Genomic DNA, 22,796 nt, shown 5'->3' on the forward strand with positions numbered 1-22,796 from the left:
TTGTTCCAATGTATTTATGGCGTTAAACGCCAAATTTATAAAAAGCTCATCGGAAACCTGATACTTAGCTTTATACTTTTTTTTAGTACCGCGATTAACGTGTTACATCATGTTAAGTTACTACTCGTATGTTCCAAAAGTTTTTAGGCGCTGTTGCCTTTATTGATGCTTATTGATACTGATGTACTCTCCACGACGTTACAGATCATTCCTGTAAATAGCCCCAAATGCGTTTATTAATTAATCAGATTAAGTTTGAGCAATGTATTCAAAATTGAGAAATAATTTTGCGGAGTAATAGCTGATCTTTCCTACGGACTCCGAATCTGTTTATAGGAGTGTATCGTTCACGTCAGAAGTAAGTTCTTTTACATATTACGTCATTAAAGGTTTTAATGGTTATATTAACCCAATTCCTAATGTAAAGTGGCTACCGTTACGTATCTATATTTCCACGCGCACTTCCGCAAGATGACTATCAGCGATGCTCGGTACGTAACTGCTGGCCGCGATTAGCTCCGGCGCTGCCCTCGCGGCCTAACGACCTCGTCCACTCAGTGGGTCCAGCCGTTTCCTTTCAGCCCAAGTAATGTAGATTTATGAGTGGGTACCGGTGTGCGATAGTTTTATACTTGAGATGGTCAAACTTTGACATGCAATAGTTTAGTGTCAATAGCTTCTGAAGAAGGCCAAATTACTTTGTCTGAAACCGAGCTAAAGATTGGTTCCTATTTCCAACTGAAGCTGACGTGTTAAATGTTCAATTATCGCAGTTGCTGACAGGGCTGCACGATGTTAAAAATTCTTAAATAAATCTGATCTTTTTCATTTAGTTGGCCCACCGCAGTAGCTCAATTATTACTTTACTCCACGAAACTCGAGATAAGAGGAATCACCTCCAATGAGGAAAGGCCGATTGGCAATTGCACTTCATGCAAAAGCCATCATCTTGAGATCAGCACATACATTGAGCAGCGTACTTTTAAACGCAGCACGATACACAGTGGAGTAGCTATTACAATGGTAGCGTTCTTCAGGAATGAATGAGGATTACGAATGCCTTCTGCCTTTAATATGCTGTTGTGCTTCGACTGCGCAATTAGAAGCCGCAGTCGCAGGTAGGGAAGGAGCTGGCGGGTGACGATTCTCACCCAGCGGCATCCCTCCCCCCTTCTCCCTCCCCCAGTCAACATCGACTGACTCACGCCGCTGTAACACTACAGCCACGAGCGGAGGGTCCAACGCGCTGCGACCGGAGACAGCCTACCGTCCTTGCGGTAAGACAACAAGAAAACACAAACAGTGCGCATCTTTTTCTCTCTCCGTCTCTCTCTGTTCTTTGTGACAAAAGGGAGTACAGCAATCTATTTTGAGCAAAAAAAGCGGTTTAAAATTTGATCTATGTTCTGTTTTTCATTCGTTCATACTTATTGATCAGCTGTACTACTTGAATAAAAGTTCATGTTCACTGTACATTAGGTATCTTCATTAATAACACTGCACCTACTCTACCACAGTCGGTTATCTTAGTGCAGTGCTGTTGCAGCAACGTAATTATTCCCATAAAAAAAATTAACAACGTAATGGCACTTTTAGCAAAGTACATTAAATATTCAATATTTACCCAGTAAAAACCTCAGAAAATTCCCCAGCCACGGCTAGGAATGAAAAGCTAGTTGGGTTGGGTTGGGTTGTTTTGGGGGAGGGGGGGGGGGGGAGACCAAATGGCGAGGTCATCGGTCTCATCGGATTAGGGAAGGATGGGGAAGGAAGTCGGCCGTGCCGTTTCAAAGGAACCGCCGGCCGAAGTGGGCGTGCGGCTCTAGGCGCTGCAGTCTGGAACCGCGAGACCGCTACGGTCGCAGGTTCGGATCCTGCCTCGGGCATGGATGTGTGTGATGTCCTTAGGTTAGTTAGGTTTAACTAGTTATAAGTTCTAGGGGACTAATGACCTCAGAAGTTGAGTCCCATAGTGCTCAGAGGCATTTCAAAGGAACCATCCCGGCATTTGCCTGGAGCGATTTACGGAAATCAAGGAAAACCTAAATCAGGATGGCCGGACGCGGTATTGAACCGTCGTCCTCCCGAAAAAGGTTAGTTCAAATGACTCTGAGCACTATGGGACTTAACATCTGAGGTCACCAGTCCCCTAGAACTTAGAACCACTTAAGCCTAACTAACCTAAGGACATCACACGCATCCATGCCCGAGGCAGAATTTGAACCTGCGACCGTACCAGTCGTGCGACTCCAGAGTGAAGCGCCTAGAACCGCTCGGTTACAGCGGCCGGCGAAAAGTTAGTTAGTTAATTAATTAGTTACTTACATGTTCTATAGATCACATTCACAGTTAACATTATGACGGGGAATGAGCCATCACGACAAACGCAGAAAACACATACACGCATTTTATATAAACGGAAGCACCAAAGAAACTGGTATAGGCATGTGTATTCAAATACAGAGCTATGTAAACAGGCAGAATACGGCGTTGCAGCCGGCAACGCGTATATAAGACAGCATCTGTATGGTGCAGTTGTTATATCGGTTACTGCTGCTACAAAGGCATGTTATCAAGACTTAAGTGGTTGACGACTCCATGACGTGTTGTGTGCTCCACGACCAAAAAGTGGATAGAATTGGAAGGAAAATCAGCATTGGCCGTACTTTGTAGTTTTATTGTCAGCAAAATCGATTTTCGGTCACTTAGTGACCACCCTCAGTGCTATAATATACAATTAAAACTGGTAGGCACTGGTTTATGTGATCGCTCTAAGCTTGTGGTTATAGCTTGACACCAGTGCCTAACAATTTTAATTGTATATTACAGTACTGAGGATGGTCACTGACCGAAAATCGATTTTGCTGACAATAAAACAACAAAATAAGGCCAATGCTGATTTTCCTTCCAATTCTAAGACTTCCCTTCGGCAAATTGCTGCAAATTTCAATGCTCGGCCATCAAAAAGTGTCAGTGTGCGAGCTATTCAACGAAACATCATCGATATGGGCTTTCGGAGCCGAAGGCTGCACGGCACAAAGTTTTACGCCTCGCCTGGGCTCGTCAACACCGACATTGGATTGTCGATGATTGGAAACATATTGCCTGGTCGGTCGAGTCCCGTTTCAAATTGTATCGAGCAAATGGATGTGTACAAGTATGGAGACAACCTCCTGAGTCCATAGAACCTCCATGTCAGCAGTGCACTGTAAAAGCGTAAGATCGCCACGGAGATGCAGAAAGGAAGAGAGAAACATACCAGTCTCCCAATAATTTATGACGTCATCTGCAACAATGCGTCTATCAGCTAAGCTGAATAGCAGATTTTTTAATGTGTGTCTTCTGAATGACTTCTTTTAGTTTCATTAACTGAAAAATATTTTCAATGAAATTGACCTTTTTTTAATAATCTTTAAACCTATCACAATAAAAGGATGGTAGTCATTACTTTCAAATTGAAGGACAACTTTGATCAGTAACACTATTTGCTGCTAAATTTATTTTATCTGACTTCACCTGAATTCTTACTTACAATATTTCTATAGGCCATTAGCCACGTAGCAGACTTTTACTACCTACACAGTATAATTTTGTATGGATTATGGTGTTATTTGTATGGGTGTGCGTATGAATGCTTACTGTTATTCTGTAATATTGCTGTTACGCAAATGCAGTGTTGTAGGATATTCAAGCACTGCCTATGGCTACGACAACCATCCAGTTATTGTATCAAAAAAAATATTTTTCCTCTATTTTCATTTTCACAATTGTGCACACTGAAGTAGAGTTTCCCACTCCGTGTGTTTACAAAGCTTCTTTCGTAAACACCGCGTTGGGGACCCTATGTACTCACTGACCTTACATTTAGTTAATCAGGGTATTTAAATTGTGAACCCGACGTCCGCATTACAATTTCCGTGAGACACCTACGCTTGTTAAACGAACACTTCGCGAATTGTGGACCTCTCCTTTGAATCTCTCCTGCACCTATCGTTTATCCAACTTGATAGTGTTCCTGGATGACAAACGATACTCAAGAGTGGTCGCATAAAAATGTTGTAAACGACACCTCTTTCATGCGTGAATCACACTTCCTTGGTATTCATTCAGTAAATCTGAGTCAGGCATCTGTCTTCCCCACTTCCAGATTTTTGTGGACGTTCCGCATGAACTTACTACGTCCAGAAACCCCAAGCTACTGATCTGCCGTGGCTGCCTACAGTAAAGTAACAACAAAGAAAGCAATTGTTGTACTTCCCTGCTTCATTTCTATGCACTGTTTTCTTATGCGACCTTATTTTAATGTGATGCTGGCCATATGCAGACCTTATTAAATTTGGCGCTTCGTTGTTCTCAGTTGGCTCTAAACAAATAAAAATTAAAAATGTTTGTTTTTCTCTCTGTCGATCGCTGGTTTTATTTCGAAATTACCGGTTTGTGCAATGTTGCCGATCGTTTTCAGATCTATTATACAAGAAATATATTACAATTAAATTCTTATCCAATGTTTACAAACTTTAATTTTTTTATCTAATTACAATAAGGAAGTTGTATTACATACCATGTGCTGTAGTTACAAAGTATACTATCATATGTTACAATAATACTTGCATGCTTCCGCTTTATGCTAATATTTTAAATGAAGTTTGATTAATACAAACGCCAGCAGCGTTAAAAAGGGCCCTCTATCCGTACCAACGGATTTAAAACACAATACTGAAATCATTCGTATACAAACCATTCCTAAGTATTATATATAAAATGATAATTAGGATTTCCCAGCTTTTCAGACAAGTTGTTGTTGTCTTCAGTCCTGAGACTGGTTTTTATGCAGCTCTCCATGCTACCCTATCCTGTGCAAGCTTCTTCACCTCCCAGTACCTACTGCAACCTACATCCTTCTGATACTGCTTAGTGTATTCATCTCTCCCTCTACGATTTTTACCCTCCACGCTGCCCTCCAATACTAAATTGGTGATCCCTTGATGCCTCAGAACATGTCCTACCAATCGATCCCTTCTTCTGGTCAAGTTGTGCCACAAAACTTCTCTTCTCCCCAATCCTATTCAATACTTCCTTATTAGTTATGTGATCTACCCATCTAATCTTCAGAATTCTTCTGTAGCACCACATTTCGAAAGCTTCTATTCTCTTCTTGTCCAAACTATTTATCGTCCATGTTTCACTACCATACATGGATACACTCCATACAAATACGTTCAGAAATGACTTCCTGACACTTAAATCTATACTCGATGTTAAAAAATTTCTCTTCTTCAGAAACGCTTTCCTTGCCATTGCCAGTCTACATTTTATATCCTCTCTACTTCGACCATCATCAGTTATTTTTCTACCCAAATAGCAAAACTCATTTACTACTTAAAGTATCTCATTTCCTAATCTAATTCCCTCAGCATCACCCGACTTAATTCGACTACATTCCATTATTAACGTTTTGCTTTTGTTGATGTTCATCTTATATCCTCCTTTCAAGACACTGTCCATTCCGTTCAACTGCTCTTCCAAGACCTTTGCTGTCTCTGATAGAATTACATGTCATCGGCGAACCTCAAAGTTTTTATTTCTTCTCCATGGATTTTAATACCTACTCCGCATTTTTCTTTTGTTTCCTTTACTGCTTGCTCAATGTACAGATTGAATAACATCGGGGAGAGGCTGCAACACTGTCTTACTCCCTTCCCAACCACTGCTTCCCTTTCATGTCCCTCGACTCTTATAACTGCCATCCGGTTTCTGTACAAATTGTAAATAGCCTTTCGCTCCCTATATTTTACCCCCGCCACCTTCAGAATTTGAAAGAGAGTATTCCAGTCAACATTGTCAAAAGCTTTCTCCAAGTCTACAAACGCTAGAAACTTAGGTTTGCCTTTTCTAAATCTTTCTTCTAAGATAAGTCGTAAAGTCAGTATTGCCTCACGTGTTACAGTATTTCTACGGAATTCAAACTGATCTTCCCCGAGGTCGGCTTCTGCTAGTTTTTCCATTCGTCTGTAAAGAATTCGCGTTAGTATTTTGCAGCTGTGGCTTATTAAACTGATAGTTCGGTAATTTTCACATCTGTCAACACCTGCTTTCTTCGGGATTGGAATTATTATATTCTTCTTGAAGTCTGAGGGTATTTCGCCTGTCTCATACACCTTGCTCACCAGATGGTACAGTTTTGTCAGGACTGGCTTTCCCAAAGCTGTCAGTAGTTCTAATGGAATGTTGTCTACTCCCGAGGCCTTGTTTCGACTCAGGTCTTTCAGTGCTCTGTCGTACTCTTCACGCAGTATCGTATCTCCCATTTCATCTTCATCTACATCCTCTTCCATTTCCATAATATTGTCCTCAAGTACATCGCCCTTGTATAGACCCTCTATATACTCCTTCCAACTTTCTGCTTTCCCTTCTTTGCTTAGAACTGGGATTCCATCTGAGCTCTTGATATTCATACAAGTGGTTCTCTTTTCTCCAAAGGTGTCTTTAATTTTCCTGTAGGCAGTATCTATCTTACCCCTAGTGAGATAAGCCTCTACATCCTTACATTTGTCCTCTAGCCATCCCTGCTTAGCCATTTTGCACTTCCTGTCGATCTCATTTTTGAGACGTTTGTATTCCCTTTTCCCTGCTTCATTAACTGCATTTTTATATTTTCTCCTTTTATCAATTAAATTCAATATTTCTTCTGTTACCCAAGGCTTTCTACTAGCTCTCATCTTTTTACCTACTTGATCCTCTGCTACCTTCACTACTTCATCCCTCAAAGCTTCTTCTACTGTATTTCTTTCCCCCATTTCTGTCAATTGTTCCCTTATGCTCTCCCTGAAACTCTGTACAACCTCTGGTTCTCTCAGTTTATCCAGGTCCCATCTCCTTACTTTCCCACCTTTTTGCAGTTTCTTCAGTTTTAATCTACAGTTCATAACCAATAGATTGTGGTCAGAGGCCACATCTGCCCCTGGAAATGTCTTACAATTTAAAACCTGGTTCCCAAATCTCTATCTTACCAGTATATAATCTATCTGATACCTTTTAGTATCTCCAGGGTTCTTCCATGTATACAACCTCCTTTCATGATCTGAAACCAAGTGTTAGCTATGATTAAGTTGTGCTCTGTGCAAAATTCTACCAGGCGACTTCCTCTTTCATTTCTTAGCCCCAATCCATGTTCACCTACTACGTTTCCTTCTCTCCCTTTTCCTACACTCGAATTCCAGTCACCCATGACTATTAAATTTTCATCTCCCTTCACTATCTGAATAATTTCTTTTATTTCATCATACATTTCTTCAATTTCTTCGTCATCTGCAGAGCTACTTGGCATATAAACTTGTACTACTGTAGTAGGTGTGGGCTTCGTATCTATCTTGGCCACAATAATGCGTTCACTATGCTGTTTGTAGTAGCTTACCGGCATTCCTATTTTCCTATTCATTACTAAACCTACTCCTGCATTACCCCTATTTGATTTTGTGTTTATTACCCTGTAGTCACATGACCAGAAGTCTTGCTCCTGCCACCGAACTTCACTAATTCCTACTACATCTAACTTTAACTTATCCATTTCCCTTTTTAAATTTTCTAACCTACCTGCCCGATTAAGGGATCTGACATTCCACGCTCCGATCCGTAGAACGCCAGTTTTCTTTCTCCTGATAACGACATCCTCCTGAGTAGTCCCCGCCCGAAGATCCGAGGGGACTATTTTACCTCCGGAATATTTTACGCAAGAGGACGCCATCATCATTTAATTATACAATAAAGCTGCATGCCCTCGGGAAAAATTACGGCTGTAGTTTCCCCTTGCTTTCAGCCGTTCGCAGTACCAGCACAGCAAGGCCGTTTTGGTTATTGTTACAAGGCCAGATCAGTCAATCATCCAGACTGTTGCCCTTGCAACTACTGAAAAGGCTGCTGAACCTCTTCAGGAACCACACGTTTGTCTGGCCTCTCAACAGATACTCCTCCGTTGTGGTTGTACCTATGGTACGGCTATCTGTATCGCTGAGGCACGCAAGCCTCCCCACCAACGACAAGGTCCATGGTTCAGGGGGTTCATTCATAAAATTTAAAAAAATTAAATTAAATTTTTGAGAAACTTTTTGAGTGGTGCAAAAGTGCCCGCCGTACGGGCTAAAATCCCATACTGAAACAATTCATACATATAACAGTTCAAAGCATTAAACACAAGACATTGATGAAGATTTCCTAGTTTATCAAATACGTCTCTTCTACAGAAGAAACATAAATAACTTTTAATAAACTTCTAGAATCGTGTCTTTTCTTCTTTCTATTGGACAACTGTAACGGAAGCGGCATAAAAGTCAGGCCGAAAGCAGTGCCGCGCTGGTGTTCCCTTCGTCGTGTCAAATTCGCCGCTTCTAGTGTACCGCGGATGCTGCTGCGTCCTAGCGCATCTCAAATATAGAGAGGCTAAAGGAAATCTTGGAAAATCTCTCACAAGGGAGCCTCCCCCTCAGATTGAGTTATAAGTTGGCACAGTGGATAGGCCTTGAAAAACTGAACACAGGTCAATCGAGAAAACAGGAAGAAGTTGTGTGGAACTATGAAAAAAATAAGTAAAATATACAAACTGAGTAGTCCATGCGCACGATATGCAACATCAAGGAGAGGGTGAGCTCAGGACCGCCGTGGTCCCGTGGTTAGCGTGAGCAGCTGCGGAACGAGAGGTCCTTGGTTCAAGTCTTCCCTCGAGTGAAAAGTTTACTTTCTTTATTTTCTCAAAGTTATGATCTGTCCGTTCGTTCATTGACGTCTCTATTCACTGTAATAAGTTTAGTGTCTGTGTATTGCGACCGCACCGCAAAACCGTGCGATTAGTAGACGAAAGGACGTGCCTCTCCAATGGGAACCGAAAACATTTGATCGGAAGGTCATAGGTCAACCGATTCCTCCACAGGAAAACACGTCTGATATATTGTATACGACACTGGTGACGGCATGTGCGTCACATGACAGGAATATGTTGTCGACCCACCTAACTTGTACACTTGGCGAATGGGAAAAAAGATTCTTCTAACTTGGCCGATTTAGGTTTTCTTGTGGATGTGATAAAGTAGCGGACAGTCAACTGCCAGCCAGGGAGCCTTGTTAGCAGGAATACTCTCTCTTCCGTGCGCTGTAGTCGACCGACGTCGTGTGTTTTCGATGTTTGTTTAGGTGTAGCGTCCCCATACTACGGCGCAGTTACCTCGCATCGGACGGACGGACGGACAGATAATAATTGTCTGAAAATAAAAAATTAAAAGTTTTACTCGAAGGAAGACTTTTTTTTTAAATCTCATATTGTTCGCTTTTGATCGTTGCATCTGCTCGGGGCGGACGTCGTAGGACATCCGTTTAAGTTCGTTGTTAATCGATTAACTCAGTTTTTTTATTACAGAGAGTAGCTAACCCTTTAATAAATGGTTCAAATGGCTCTGAGCACTATGCGACTTAACTTCTGAGGTCATCAGTCCTCTAGAACTCAGAACTACTTAAACCTAACTAACCTAAGGACATGACACACATCCATGCCCGAGGCAGGATTCGAACCTGCGACCGTAGCGGTCGCTCGGTTTCAGACTGTATCGCCTAGAACCGCACGGCCACTCCGGCCGGCAGACTTGAACCAAAGACCTCTCATTTCACAGCTGCTCACGCGAACCACGGGACCACAGCGCTCCTGAGCTCAAATTATCCTTGATGTTGCCTACCTTACACATGGAATACTCAGTTTGTATATTTTGCTTACTTTTTTCATAGTCCCACACAACTTCTTCCTGTTTTCTCAATTGATCTGTGTTCAGTTTTTCAAGGCCTATCCACTGTGCCAACTTATAACTAAATCTGAGGGAGGGGTGCGATGGGGAGGTTCTCTTGTCAGTAATTACTACGTGGAAAATCACTTTGTTCATTCAGCAGTCTTTTTTTCCATGGCTTTTATTTCGCGAGTGTACTTCTCAAGTTCTCCCAGAGCATTCAGATGTGACTTTTTTCGAGCCCTTTGTAGTATCTCACTTTGTTCACCTATTGTGCTAAGTACGTGTTTGCTATTTTTCACGTGATCTCCAAACTCTATCTGATTATAGAAGTTTTAAAGACTTGTTTTACCCTTACTAGATTTGGAATAGGGCAAGACGCTCTATCTAACCTGAGCAGCGGCAGCACACGATACACGGGTAATAGCGAATTGGACACGACGAACGGAACGTCGTCAGTGTGGCACCGATTTCGGCCTGACACTCTCTTTACATTCGTCCAATAGGAAGAAGAGAGGAGTCATTTTTAACAGTTTCTTAAAAGTTACTTAAGTTTTCCCAAAACGTTCAAACGCCTGTGAAAAGGGACCAAACTGCTTAGGCCATCGGTCCCTAGACCTACACACTACTTAAACTAACTTATGCTAATAACAACACACACCCATGCCCGAGGGAGGACTTGAACCACCGGCGGGAGGGGCCGCGCAGTTAAGTTTTCCCGATAGTAAATCTCCTATTTAATGCCTTGGAATGCTTTACGTATTAATTATATCAGTATGGTATTTTAATCCACGTAGAGGGCATTCCTTAACGCCACAGGCACTATACAGCAGTCAGTTTTTTGAAAAAAATAATATAAATGATTATTTTAAATTTTAATATGTTTGCAAAGTTAGGAAATCCTCATCAATGCTTATGCATTACGTAAATGAATATTTTATATAAGAATTATTTCAGTATTGTATTTTAAATCCATTAGTACGGATAGAGGGCACTCTTTAACGTTGCAGGGGATGGCAACAATCAAATTTCTTCTGAAATCTCTATATACACACACTATACACACAACAAAAAAAGTTTTGCATCACCTCGGTTCCGAGAGTTCCGGAACCTGTACAGAAAATTGGAATAGATATCAACATATACATCATTTCCACCCTTTTTATTGCTCATGAAACCCACACATTGCATGATGTACCACTATACAGCAAGACCTTCAGAGGTGGTGGTCCAGATTGCTGTACACGGCGGTACCTCTAATACCCAGTAGTACGTCCTCTTGCATTGATGCATGCCTGTATTCGTCGTGACATACTATCCACAAGTTCATCAAGGCACTGTTAGTGCAGATTGCCCTACTACTCAACGGCGATTCGGCTTAGATTCCTCAGAGAGGTTGGGGGACCATTCGTCCACAAACAGCCCTTTTCAGTCTATCCCAGGCATGTTTCGATAGGGTTCATGTCTGGAGAACATGCTGGCCACTCTAGCAGAGCGATGACGGTATCATGAAGGAGGTCATTTACAGGATGCCTATGAAGACGAATGCCTCGCCAATATGCTGCTGATATGGTTGCACTATTGGTCGGCCGTTACGTCGCCTCCCATGACCACCTGCGGCACACGTCGGCCCCACATAATGCCACCCCAAAACAGCAGGGAACCTCCACCTTGCTGCATTCTCTGGACATTGTGTCTAGGCCGTTCAGCCTTACCGGGTTGCCTCCAAATACGTCTCCGACGATTGTCTGGTTGAAGGCACATGCAACACTCATCAGTGAAGAGAACGTCGTGCCAATCCTGAGTGCTCCAGTGGGCATGTCGTTGGGCCCATCTCTACCGCACTGAATGGTGTCGTGGTTGCAAAGATGGACCTCGCCATGAACGTCAGGCGTGAAGTTGCGCATCATGCAGCCTATTGCTGTCAGTTTGAATCATAACACGACGTCCTGTGGCACCAAGAAAAGCATTATTCAGCAAGGTGGCGTTGCTGTCGGGGTTCCTCCGAGCTACGAGGGTCAGTCAAAAAGTAATGGTTCCTATTTTTTTTTCTACGTTTAATTGTCAGGAAATTTAAATGCAATTACATAGGTTGAAAACCACAACATTTTCAATGTAATCTCCGCCCATCTCTACAGTTTTGGTCCATCTTTGAACTAGGGCATGTATCCCAGCACGATAAAAATCACAGCTCTGCTTCCTAAGCCATTGACGCACGGATGTTTTGACGGCCTCCTCATCTTCAAAATGAATCCCACGATGAGCTTCTTTTAGTGGCCCAAACAGATGGAAGTCTGATGGTGCCAGGTCAGGGCTGTATGGGGGATGAGGCAAAACTTCCCATCCAATTTTGACAATCTCGTCAGAGGTGTGACGACTGGTGTGTGGTCTTGCATTGTCATGCAAAAGAAGAACATCTGCCATTGATTTTGTTGGGCGAACTCGCTGAAGACGTGCTTTAAGTTTTTTGAGGGTTGTGACGTATTGAACAGAATTTATTGTGCATCCCTGCTCCAAAAAATCAACCAGAATCACACCCTCTGTATCCCAGAAAACTGTTGCCATAACTTTCCCTGCCGATCGCACAGTTTTGAATTTTTTCTTCCTCGGCGAGCTTGTGTGACGCCACTCCATTGATTGCCTCTTTGATTCGGGTTCAAAAAAATGCACCCATGTTTCGTCCCCGGTCACAATTTTTTTCAGAAACTCATCTCCCTCCAAACGGAAGCGCTGCAAGTGTTGGGAGGCTATTGTTTTCCTTGCCTCTTTATTCTGATCGGTTAACATTCTTGGAACCCACCGTGCACAAACTTTTGAGTACCCCAATTGTTTAATAATCGTGATCACACTGCCTTTACTAAGAGAAATAATGCGACACACTTGATCTGCAGTCACCCGACGGTCACCACGAATGATGTCATCAACTTGCTGAATGTTGTGTGGAGTCACTGCACTCACCGGCCTGCCGCTCCGCTTTTCGTCAGTCAACGGTGTTTGCCCTTCAGCTTCCTTACAACGACGAACCCATCGTCTAACAGTGCTGACATCCACTGTCACAACACCATACACCTTCTTCAGTCTTTCATGAATGCGTATGGGCGTTTCACCTTCTGCATTCAAGAATTCAATCACACAGCGCTGTCTCAAACGAACATCGATGTCGGCTATCTTACAAACTTCTGCTGTGCTGCCACCTGTTGACACAGTAAGTTACTACTGCAGTGGATTGCAGAAGGTTTGAGGAATGGCGCCAAATTCAAAATTTTCAGTTAACTTAATTTTTTTAAGTAGAAAAAAATGGGAGGCATTACTTTTTGACCGACCCTCGTATAATCCGAAGGTAGCGGTCATTCACTGCTGTAATAGCCCTTGGGCGGCCCGAGCGAGGCATTTTATCGACAGTTCCTGTCTCTCAGTATCTCTTCCATGGCCGAACAACATCGCTTTGGTTCACTCGGAGACTTCTGGACACTTCACTTGTTGAGAGTCCTTCCTGGCAGAAAGTAAGAATGCGGACGCGATCGAACCGCTGTAGTGGCCGTCTAGGCATGGTTGAACTACAGACAACACGAGCTGTGTACCTCCTTCCTGGTGGATTGGCTGAACTGATCGACTGTCTGATCCCCTCCGACTAATAGGCTCTCCTCAATCATGGTTGTTTATATCTTTTGGTGGGTTTCGTGACACCTAAGGGCAGTCGAAGGGACTGTGTTGGTGTTACTATATCCACAGTAAACGTCTGTTTTCAAGAGTTCTGGGAACTGGGGTTATGCAAAACTTTTTTTGTTGTGTGTATGTCGGGAGTGACCGACTGACTGACTGACACATCATTGCCGAGCCCAGGCTGCTGAGGATAGAAACTTGAAATTTGAAGACGGTGTGGATATTATGCTGCAGGCACTGAGTAAGAAGGAATTTTTCGAAATTCCACTCCTTAGGGGATGAAACAGAGGATGAAAGGTTTTTGAACAGTGTTGCTATTAAGGTAATTTTAAAGCTAGACCTACGAAAATTGGTGTTTGGTTTCCGGCTCAGAAATAAAGAAATACGTGTTTCGGCATGTTTGGAAATTTGACCCTATGGGGATGAAATTGTGTGTGAAAGCGTTTTTGGAAAATACGTCATTATTAAAGAACTACTATAGTATCTTTAAAGCTACATCTATGAACATTGGTATTACAAGTAAAAAATGCTTTCTTCAGGTGAAAGGTGGCATGCTACTCTCTCACATCAACAACGTTGTCAGTCAGATTAACATTCATATTTTATGATGTGATCTCTGTGTTCCCCAGTACGACGTTTGCTACGTGGGGTAAGTGAGTTTACCTACATGAGGAAATTGTGGGCAGAATGTTCTTGTAACTGCTTGTGTGATGTGTAGAGTGCTTGTACCTAGGAGGAGGGGGTTATGGTGGAGGCGACAGATGAGATGAATTGGGGGCCATAAATGCTGAGCGCTGCAACGTGGCCATGTGAGTGACTCTGAGAAACAGTGTTCATTGGTTCTGACCTGCAAAAGGGACTTCTGGCCAAAACACTTTTCTCCTTCCACTTAGGGCTCGACGGAAGGGCGCCAGTTCGCTAAACATTTTACCTGGGCCCGGCGCCAGTTCATCATAGTTGGATGGCTGAAAGCTGGTGGAGGAAGCCATTTAAGAGAGACTGCTGTAAACTGAGTTTTTGTGCAAATGGTGGGAAGGCCATGAATCTCCATGAATTCTCATGTCAGCAGCTGGGACAATAGAGACAGAGTGGCTGGCATATGTGTCTAGTGGAGGTAGGGCAATAATCCCCCACCCCTGCCTCTGATACCAGGAAGTCGCCAGGTTCTAAAGTAGCAGATTTTGCACCTTACATGATGATAAATCAATACTAATACACCGAATAATAATTGATCATTTGCTCACCGGTAGGAGAGAATGGACACAGAAAAGGAAGATGTGTGTGTGTCATGTAAAACTAACGAGATGGCCGCAGAGGCTGGAACACGGCCGGAACCCCTACGGAAGGTGTTCATGTCACGTCAAACTAACGGGATGGCCGCGGCCAGACCCCTTTGTCGGCTGGCACTTCAGACCACCAAAGACGTTGGGAGAGGCTGGGCCATCTCAACAAGAAGTGAGAAGGGCCTATATGCGAAAGAGAGAAAGACGAATTCGCGCCACAGTGGAAAATTTGGGGAAGACTATGACGGGATCGGCGCAGAGCGCGTAGAAATACGTATTAAAAGTTTGGCAGCAACAGTAACCGCGGGAGAATTCTGTGTCGTGGTTGGGTACAAACGCGCTCGGATACATGGAAGTCTGTGTCGTGATTGGCTACCAGAGCGCACGGATCCATGCGGCGAAGAATGGCCAGGTTTGCAAAAACTCTGAAGGAGGGCTCTGGGGTCGGCAGTGGACTAAAGCAGTCGCGGTGTCTGGCTGCCCTGTTTGGAGAGCGTGGAGAGAAGTAGGTCGGAGAAATTACCGGCATTGAGTTCAGTGGTTACTCTCCAAGTCTGAATAGTGTAGAGCATACGACTCCACACACGTAGCGTTATCTGTTCTGAGAAGATTAACAGATTTGTACTAACTTGCGGTGTTCATATGCAATTTGAAGTGTACCTTTGCTGCCGCGCACTTGACTCGACCAACTATTCTTGGCAGATGTGCAAGTGGCTTGAGTATTGGCTAGTGACGGACTCCGCAATTGAACACTTGCTTACAGGAGTTTACGGACGCAAACCACGTCCACGTTGGAGATTAAAGCCAAGCTCGCTCACGGGAAAGACGGCTTCACGACCATGGTTGGGCCGATGCAGAATTACGGTGATATAAGCAATCATCAGCCAAAGTAGGGCACTGTAATTCTAAATGAGTTCGTATTCCGCTAGCTCTTTGACTGGCGCTCTCTGAGTCTGTGTCCGTTCAGGCAGAACTTCAATAGAGTCACTTGCGGGTTCAGTGTTGACTTAAGTAGTTAGGAAAAGAGGATGCATTGTGCCAATGAGAGTCTAGTTAAGTTAGCGAATGTATTGGATTGTCATGTTAGGCTAGAAATATTGCTCATCCTGTTTTCTGAATAAATCTTAATTTGGTATCATATGCATTATTGATTTCGTAGCTAGCAATCACCATATTTTTGTTCAATAATTAGAGTGTACTGGTAATTTCGATGCAAATGATACTAGGTTTAAACAGAGCCAACTTTAGTCAGATAGCAACTCATGGTCGACTAAGGCTACCAATAGATGTTTTTCAATACATCGGTTAATTTTACAGTAAACCCCCCCGTACGTTGGAAGGTTCTTTTAGTAAGGCCGGTATTACACTATAATATTTCTTTGACAAAGGTTTGATCAAAGATACGATCAACTATTCACCATTTATGTTTGAGAAAGATATTTGACGTGGTGCTAAAAAGGGATATTACACTGCCGGCCGGAGTGGCGGAGCGGTTCTAGGCGCTACAGTCTGGAACTGCGCGACTGCTACGGTCGCAGGTTCGAATCCTCCCTCGGGCATGGATGTGTGTGATGTTCTTAAGTTGGTTAGATTTGAGTATTTCTAAGTTCTAGGGGACTGATGACCTCAGAAGTTAAGTCCCATAGTGCTCAGAGCCATTTGAACCATTTTCCGGATATTACACTGTCGTCATATTTTTCGTCAAAGTTCAAGATGGCTGACAACAACCACTTTTTATGCGCAGCAGTTGCATGTACCGCAATTGCACTGTGTGGACATGCGGAAGAGAAGCGGTGGGAGGAAAAAGAAACGTACCTGGGTGAAGCAGTGGTTCTTACGACGAGACGATAAAAGCATTCAACAGAATTTGTTACGCGAGCTTCTAGTGGAGAACGTCAATTCGTACATAAATTACTTAAAAATGGGTGAGCACACATTTCAGTATTTTCTGAGTGAAGTGTCTCGTCTTATCACAAAGCAAAATATTCACTTAAGAACTGCCATATCTGCAACAGACAGGCTCATAGTAACACTCCGATTTCTTGCTACAGGAGAGAGAGTTACTCTAGCTTACAGTACAGCTCTCGAATACCACAGTGCACATTAACTAAAATGATACCTGAAACGTGTGAAGCAATTTATAAAGCACTAAAAGAACAATATCGAAAAGAAAAGAAATGTTCAATACACTTTATGTGAATTAACAACTATTTTTACTAGGGGTCAAAGTAATAATTACAGTTTGTGTCCCACTACTACAAAATTAATAGAAACGTATGAAGCTAATGAGGCGCTTTACAATGTCGTCAGCCATGCACCCGGGCCGTATCTGGCGGCTAATGACACCCGCAATTTTTTTGTAGCTCTCCAGCCTTCTTAATCTGTTTTTGTACTCAGGGTGCCTCACGTTGTTAAACACCTCATCACCTTCATACATTTCTATTAGTTTTGCAGCTGATGGCACACACGAACCAAACTTCGGAACAATGTTTACAAACACCCTACTAGTGACGGAACGCTGCAGTGATGCTAACACTCCAAGTGGTAACATTTCACATTGCAATGAACAGAAGACAAGTGACTTTTATGATCAAATCTACAGCGAGGCTCTAGATTTGCTCATATTTATTTGACGACAGGTGAGATTTGACAGTTCCCCATTACACCATCAAATTTCTTTGACATAAATATTTGACATATCAACTGTGAGAAGCAGCAAAAACACAAATTTCATGGGCACAACTTCTGGGAAGCTTAACAGTCTTCTTCAAGAAACTGGAAATGGTTGGCCCCAGAAAGATTAGATCACTCCATAAACGAAGGACTGTGGTCCCATGTAGGCAGATGTTTACTGCCAAAACATGGACATGATTTCTGTGAGAATGACGCTTCCCTAGTCTAACATCTTCGTTTTCCAGACAAGAGAGACTTGGAACTGCTGATTGGCTCCTCTGAGGATATGCAAAGTAGAGGCTTACTCCCCCAGTGTGGGAAACCCAGTGCTGTGACTGTAATGGCTACGAGGCGAACAGAACAGTCGAGAGGGGAGAGTCAATGAGTAGAGGATAGTTCGATTGGTTTGTGCAATGTGGAGGCGGTTTCGTTTTGCTAATTGGGCTGCTGTACCGAGGTTTGGAAGAAAGTGGTGGTGATTCTTGGAGGACTTCGTCTTCTGGTCCTCCCCTGTTGGAGAACTTAAGGTATTTCCCTAGTGGGTGAGACCTGTGGTCTGTACCTTGTGGTTCAATAACAGCTTGAAGCAGTTTGCAGCTATACGGTCAGTGGAACTGCATGTCATCTTGGACATATCGTGTGTCACAAGGGTGAACTTTCTCGTTCTCACTCAGCCATCTCGAGTTTGACAAGTCCAGCATGCACCGTCGTGCCTGTTAGTCAAATAGGTTTGGCCAGCCCAGCGAAGGGATGCACGCCACACTGAAATCTGCCGGGACTTTAGGGCTCTGGCAGGGAAGTTTCCCGCTTTCTGATAATCAGAACGCCAGACCACGTGGTTCGCATATTTTCGTGAACGCGTCGGAACATTACAGCGGCGGCAGCGACCGCTCCTCGAACACAGCGCGCCGTTTTCTGCTATCGAGGGTAATGATGATGGAGATGGAGACGGTTGTATGGGCACACGACAGAAATCATACCTACTGGTGCCACGTGAAAATTTGTGCCTGACGGAGACCCGAGCCCGGATTTCCCCCTTATCGTGAGCGATTGCTTCAACCACCTCGGATATCTGTACACGCTTCCATGCATGCATGTCTGCTTCCATGCACCCATGCCTAAAGGAGCAGACCGGCAAAACGACGATATTACTAACGCTGAACACGTCTGTCTTAATAACCCTGTTGCGGGAAATCAGTTAAGCTGCGAGCAATGAAGGAGGAGGGGCGCGTAGACACTGTGACATATGCAGACCTGGATTGGTTCTAAGAGCGTGAAGTTGTTGCTGAGATGGTTATGGCGGCGGCTCGCGATAAACGGTTTCGAGTGTCTCTCCTGCACAACTTTTCGTATCTAACCAATATTTATGATTTGCTTGCCTAATACAGTTGACGTAAAAAAAAAATCGCGATTGTGACGAACTTTCGTAATGTTATTACAGCTACAGATCGTCGCCAACGTCTGCTCCTTCAGACATACATTCATACCTAAAGAAGCAAACATTGTAATAATAACATGTGGTATTTTGTACAACTTCTTATTGTAATTAGAACAGAAGATTTTAAACTTTGTAAACAAAGGATTAGAACTTAACTGTAATTGATTTGTTGTTTAACAGATCAGAAAATGATTGACGTTGCCCAAAACCAGCAACTTCGGAATAAAAAAACCTCGATCTAGGGATCTTGCTGGCCACAGGAGTACATCAAAGCAGGCACACAATTCATACAGGCACGTGCCATATGTGGACGAGCATTGTCCTCTTGAAAAATGTGAGATTTCACACATTAGGATGCAGGATGACACACGCGGTTTTGCGGCCACCTTACAAACAGCCCTAAGAGAATGCCGTGACCTCATCGCGCTGGCGGCAGTTCGTGTCCGTCGTGCAGCACTGGTATCCGTCGATTTCACGAGTGCCTTTGATCGCGTTCGCCACCCATACCTCCTCACGGTGGCGACACGTATGGGGTTCGCATTACTCTTTGTCGATGCCATTCGCCGGTTACTAATTCCCGTGGTCTCGATGGCACAAGTCAATGGGAGGCTTGTAGGTCCGATGCCTGTACGCCGCTCTGTACGTCAAGGATGCCCTGTGTCTACTTTACTAGATGCCATTGCACTTGAACTCCTCATCACTGGTCTTACTTCTAGACTGCAGGGTCTCACTTTATGTGACTACACCTTTCACTACAGGGCTTATGCGAACGGCCTCCTCTTTCTCACCTGCTCCTCCACGGAACACAATGACGCCATCCAATGGATCCATCAGTACGGACGTCTTTCGGGTAGCGTTCTTAATGTCCGCAAATCGACTATGATGCACACTGGACGCGGCCTCCCGGTTATGGAGCCGACCCCACTCCCAGTCAGTACCACCCCTCGTTACTTGGGTATCGAATTTACGAGCTCCACACACCGCACAGTGGCCCTCTCTTACCGGCGGCTTTTGCACTCGATTCGGCACCATGTTCGCAGTCAAGTGCACCGTAACTTAAAACAACTCCAACGTCGCCCAGATACTCCCAATGCCGTTACTCCTTGGCCGCGCATCCAATCAGCCTTTGGATATTTCGTGACAGCAGGGGCACTTTTCAGAGTCCGCTACAACATTCTAACACTGTCTCCTGAAAAAGGTGGCCTCGGACTCAACGTGCGGGCACGATACTCTGCGCTCTTTGTCCACACTCTGCTGCGACACTGGCGGGGGCCGGTCCCGTCCTTAACACGCCGTCTCTTAGATATCCTCCGACCACCTTCTCTCGATCCACCGATCATTGTGGCACCTATTTCTCCATTATTGAACGATGTCGCCAATTGTTTCATAGAACTCAGCTACGTTCGGACCGACCTTCGAGTTACCTGCCCTTCCCGTACAAACGACCCCATGGTGCTACAGCACCCTGACATTAACTGGCGAACGGTTTGGGGGAGTGTGCATGCACTCTTTTTACCGGCGACTGTGTCTGCACTCTGGTATGTTTTAGTCTACGGCAAATTACCGACTAATAGTCGACTTTATCGCATAGGACTGGCCACCTCCCCACTCTGCCCTGACTGTCAGCTCGAAGACACCGATAAACACCGTCTTACGTGCCCCCTGAAACGAAACGTATGGCTCCTCATCCAACGAATCGTGGGCTTTTACCTCCGTGCCCCGCCAACAACGGTAACCAGTCCCCTAGAACTTAGAACTACTAACCTAAGGACATCACACACATCCATGCCCGAGGTCAGTATCCTCTTCCTAAGCACCATACACTCATCTGGTTTCAAGGACAGGCTTTAGAATACCACTTTCAGAGTGGTCCGTATACAGTCCTCGACTTCTGGTACAAAGTGAACGCGCATTGCACCCTCACCCGAAAACCATCTTACCGAAAAACTTTTGCCGGTTATCGATGCAACGTTTTCCTTGAAACCCCCCCCCCCCCCCCCCCCCCACGAAGCTGGAGTGTGCCATGCTTACCCTTCCCATGATGCAACACTTTCATCAACGTTCTCATGCATCTCATTTTGTCTATTTAAAGTTTATCTAATATTTTTGTTTAACTATAAATCATTTGTATATGTTTTCAATTTGTATCTTGAAGAACTGTTGCATTTTGTATATATTTCTACTGTTAGTTTGTTCACTAAAAAAAAAGTTGGTAGAGCACTTGCCCCAAAACATAAAGATCCAGAGTTCGAGTTTCGGTCCAAATAAAAATAATTTAAATTAATAAAAGATGGTTAAGGCGGCCGCTCACGATAAACGGTCTCGAGCTTCGCTCCAACACAACTTTCCGTGTCTAACCAATATTTATGATTTGCTTACCTAATACAGCTGGCGCAAAAAAAAAAGTATTGCGATTGCGACGAACTTTCGTAGTATTATTACAGCTACAGATCGTCGCCAACGTCTTCTCCTTCAGACATGCATTCATACCTACAAGAGCAGACATTGTAATAATAACATATGATATTTTGTACAACTTCTTGTTGCAACTAAAACAGAAGATTTTAAACTTTGTAAACATAGGATTAGAACATAACTGTAATTCATTTGTTGTTTAACAGATCAGAAAATGATCGACATTGCCCAAAAGCAGTAACTTCGAAATAAAGAAACTTCGATCTAGGGATCTTACTGGCCACAGGAGTACGTCAGCAGCAGGCAGACAATTCATAGAGGCACTTGCTATTTGTGGACGAGCATTGTCCTCTCGAAAAATGTCAGCACGAGACTGCCAAGTGAGATTTCACACATTAGGATGCTGGATGTCCCTGACGTAGCGTTGTGACGCCCAGAGTTCCATCAGTCACTCCCTGATGGCTCCCATATGGCTCAGCACAACACTTTAGAAGTAACACCGGCGTGCCTCTCCAAAACACTGGAATAATGTGACCTCTCTCAAGGCCGCCTACAAACTCGCCGATGATGGCATCTGGGGTAGTACAAAACTGTTACTCATCACTGTAAACAATGCGATGCCTGTCGTAAGCAGTCAATGCTGCAGCGTCACGCCACCACTCCAAACTCAACTGAGCCGTTTGTGTTAGAGCGTTGGCTACGTGTGGAATGGTAGTTCCCCAGCCCGGCTGTTTCTAGTCTCCGAACAATGGTGCAAGATGACGCATGATATTGCAGCGATTCCATTACTCGTTCTCAGATGGCAGGCGCAGATATGAAGGTGTTTTGTGCGCGACACGACGATCCCACCTTATGATGCTCAGACGTGATCGGCCGCACGGAGTGGCCGTGTGGTTTGAGGCGCCATGTCACGGACTGCGCGGCTCAACCTGTCGGAGGTTCGAGTCCTCCCTCGGGCATCGGTGTGTATGTGTGTTGTTGTTAGCATAAGTTAGTTTAATTAGTGTGTAGGTCTAGGGACCGATGACCTTATCAGTTTGGTCCCTTAGCAATTCACACACACACACACACACACACACACACACACTTGATCGTCCGGAACCTTGACGATGAGTATGCCTGCTGTTGTGTTCTCATGCAGGCAAACATCGGCACATATGTCACATTTCAATACGAATACGTCACAGATCTCGATGTTGCACTATTCGACCAGCCTGCCATTTGGAGATGCATAGCAAGCTCCTTTCAAACTCAGTCAGATGTTATAGTTGCTTCTTCCTTTCTCTGAAACAGTATCAGTTAAAAGATCAAACACCTCCTTTACTCTAGTTATGCTGTAAACAATTTTATCTCTTACTTTTGAGCCTGCCTAGGAGACCTCTCTACAGCTTCAGCTGGGGGACATTCTCATAGGACAAGAGTCTGGAATGATGATTTTGCCACAGTAACAGCTGGTCGTTGCCTTCTTATCAAATCTGTTTAGGTATGGATCGTGTGTACCAAGTCCAGCCCGCCCGATTAATGCCGGCATGGTAACTCAGCGTGTTCGGTCAGAGGGTT

General features: G+C 44.0%; 1 pseudogene; it reads left to right on the plus strand.

Annotated features, from left to right (window-relative positions):
• The first annotated feature begins 1,245 nt into the window (after nt 1–1,245).
• The window catches only part of LOC126279020 (odorant receptor Or1-like), a 143,480-nt pseudogene continuing 121,929 nt past the window's right edge, over nt 1,246–22,796 (plus strand).

The sequence above is a fragment of the Schistocerca gregaria genome, chromosome 6 (assembly GCF_023897955.1).
Source record: "Schistocerca gregaria isolate iqSchGreg1 chromosome 6, iqSchGreg1.2, whole genome shotgun sequence".
Lineage (NCBI taxonomy): Eukaryota > Metazoa > Arthropoda > Insecta > Orthoptera > Acrididae > Schistocerca > Schistocerca gregaria.